The sequence below is a fragment of the Lactuca serriola genome, chromosome 1, assembly GCF_051521515.1.
Source record: "Lactuca serriola cultivar US96UC23 chromosome 1, Lser_US96UC23_V15, whole genome shotgun sequence".
Taxonomy (NCBI): domain Eukaryota; kingdom Viridiplantae; phylum Streptophyta; class Magnoliopsida; order Asterales; family Asteraceae; genus Lactuca; species Lactuca serriola.
In genome coordinates, this window is record NC_136408.1 from 229,166,847 (window position 1) to 229,170,361 (window position 3,515).

Sequence of the window (3,515 nt, forward strand, 5' to 3'; positions counted from 1 at the left end):
TCTCTGAACATGGTGGTGAACCTCTTAAAAGTCACCTCAGAAATCTCCGCAAGAGTGAAGCTCGCCGTCATGAACTTCCACCAATCCTTCACTCCTAAGCGAAGCTGGTTCAGCGCGAACCGTACCCTCAAATGCTCTAGTCAAGAACACGTGTAGAAACATCCATCGATATCATAAATCCATCTCATCGTAGCGATCGGCTCCTGCGTCCCATCAAACTATGGTGGCTTCGTGTTGCTGAACTCCTGAAACAATAACGAGTCACCTCCCTGAGGCATGGCAGCAGCAACGGCGGCAGTAGCTGCAGCATCCGCAACCTCAGTCATTGTTGCGTACCGCTCATCAAAGGTCTCAATCAATGTGGTCTTGATAGACCCAAACATCTCTAGAATCTCGGCTCGGATAGCCGCAGCCACCTCCTCATGAATCATTTGGTGGATCTCTTCATCACTCACCCCGCTGGTCTCTGGTCTGTGACATGTCCCAACCATGATGTTTTTCTGAAATTCAACATAAAATATCAGAGACCCTGCTTGAGCATACTCACACTCGATAACACATCCCTACTTGTTCCCTAGAACCCTAAGGATTCTTACTTGGACTGCACACTGATACGGTGTCTTCGGTAGTACGGGCCCTTATACTACCGCCGACACCGCATCAGTATTCACCCTAAGTCCTCCTCCTTGGATCCCAGATCACAAGTACTCTACATCTCGCTAGCATAGGCTACCCTTCGGTAGATCTCTCGTAAGCTTCTCACTGCTATCAACTCACTCTCAAGCAGCATAAATCTTCCTAGGCTAAGGCATCACAAATCAGGCTACTCTAGTCCTAATATGAATACCTAGCCTAATCTAGCATGCATGTCATATCATAACGTATCTCATAACACATAATGTAAGTGTATTTTGGGAAATCACCGTTCGGGCGCTGGCTGATCGTATACACTGCTCTGCTCTGCTTTTTCAAAAACCTTTTACTCTTGAGAAACATTTTTGTGAATTGTTATTTTGAAATCTCTCAAATCCTCAGTTTGAGTTCAGATACGCCTGAAGGTGTACCCAAATCCCTCAAACCAAGGCTCTGATACCAACTTGTAACGACGAAAATTTCAAAATGATTTTTCACATTTTAAAGACACACTTCCATTCATAATAGTTATAAAAATGTCATTGTATCACATAACAACCCATAACGTTATATCCTAATATCATGTTATATAAAACTCCTCATGTGTGTACTGATCAAGCCGACGCCTTCTCGCGATCCTCACTGGTACCTAAAACACATAACACAACACTGTAAGAAAAAATGCTTAGTGAGTTCCCCAAAATACCACATACCACTCATACGCCTTTCCAGACCATAACTCTGTGGCACCTTCCGGTCCAAGTGTCTCAAGGGACTTCCGTCCCGAATCCCGGTAGACCTTCCGGTCGTCCCCGTATCGACCTTCCAGTCCGTAACCTCCTGACCTTCCGGTCCTTATCATACATAACACACATAGCACATATATATCACATAACAACATATAACACACACATCTTGTAGCATACAAGACCTTCCGGCCACACATAGGTACCCTTCCAGGTATAGTATAGTGAGAAGACTCACCTTGGTATCTTGGATCGTCTCGCACTCGATCACCCTGGTCTAGCCCCCGCCTAAACACATAATAATACTCTCAATAAATAACGACTCTCAAAGGCTAGATTAAATCCACTCTATAGTTTCCACAGAAAGGTGAAAGACCATTTTACCCCTCCCTGACCCACGAGTCCAAAGGTTGACCAAAACCCTAAAAGTCAACGAAAGTCAACAGGAGGCAGTACGCGGCATGTACCTTCTCTGTACGCGGGGCGTACGCCAGCGAACCACAATCGGGGCCTCAACCCCTTACGCTGCACGTACTAAGAGTTACGCCCAGCGTAAGGCTCAGTTCTGCCATTCCAGGGATTTTGGTCTTAAACGGTTAAGACACTCCTTCAACTTCTAGATCTGACTCTCTTAAAGCCTCTTATCCCACAAAGTCGGAAGCTTTAAGCCTTTGCATGGCTGTAAAGGTCCCTACACCCTCAAACCCCTTTCCTTCCTCCTCCAAAGGTCTAGATATCATGCATGGCTCAATATTCACGTCCAAGATTGCATTTTTATGAACATACAACTCTTATAGTCATGAAATATGATAGATCTAGGCCAATGGAGACCATTTGATCATAAAGTCTCCATCTTGAGACTAAAAACCCTAGAAATTGGTCCAAGAAGCACAAAACATAAATGAGAAGGCATATTTTGAGCTTTTTACCTTAGGAAGAAACTCCAACCTCTGAAAAGCTTGGATCTACTCTTTCCCACAAACTTCCAGCCTCTAAAATGACCTCTTCTTCTCTTCCACCACCGTGAAATGACACTTAGACGCTTAGAACACCAACACAATAGCTATAAGCGATGGAGGACTCTCTTTTAGGGTTTTTTCACTCTAGAATGGAGGCTAAGGTCGAAGCCATGGCATTCCTTTTATAGTGTACAAGCCTCAAATTAGGGTTTACATATGGGCTCTCTACGCCCAGCGTAAGCCTGGGTACGCCCAGCGTACCCAGGCGAGTCCACGTCCAAAATAAGCGCGCGAGTATGCGTAACGTACTCCTCAGTACGCCCAGCGGACTCACAAGACTAACATTTTACTTAAGGGACTTATCTTGACAACTTTGGAAAAAGAGAAAGGTTAAATAGCCTTGCCTGAGTTTCGGGATGTTACATCGGTTCTAACTCTCTCGGTTTGAAACCACTTAACTGAGAAGTTACTTCCTGCTCATGATATTTTGAGCCAAATTGAGGGTGTTACGGAGCCGATTGTTACTCCACAACAAGGGGGAGAAGATCTGCAAAACCCTCCCAAATAGTCTTCTACAATTCTGAACGTCACCACTAAACCGAAGGGTAATGAAGCTTTGGGTTCTAGTGTGAAGGACAAAGCAAAGGGTATTATGGGTCAGAGTACTGAGGAAGAAGAAACTAAAGAATAAAGGGAGAAAAGAGAGAAAGATGCTCATGGCACCTAGGTTTGAAGACAAGCTGTCTTTCCACTGTGGTCATTAGAGAAATTGATCAAGGAAGCTATTGAGTCCCCTAGCACTCATTGGCTTGAACCAGTTGTTTCTTTTGACTATAAGAATACAAGGGATTCTCAATTTGACATGCCTATCACTCGAAGAGCCATTATATTTCACTTTTTCGATTCAACTGCTAACATTCCTTCTCTTGATCCAAAGGTTGATCGAGAACTAATCAATTACTATCTTGAATTCTCTCAACCACAATACTTGACGTGGAGCGCTCAAAAGATTACATCAGATTACATCAGACAGTTCGGTCCATATGATCTCATTGGCTGATCTATCGAACCTGAATCGACTTGATTGGATCATTCTCAACAACATTTTGCTGACTGATCAACAACAGTATGAGCTGATTATTACTCACATCAAGAGAATGTTAGCCTCTTACATCAT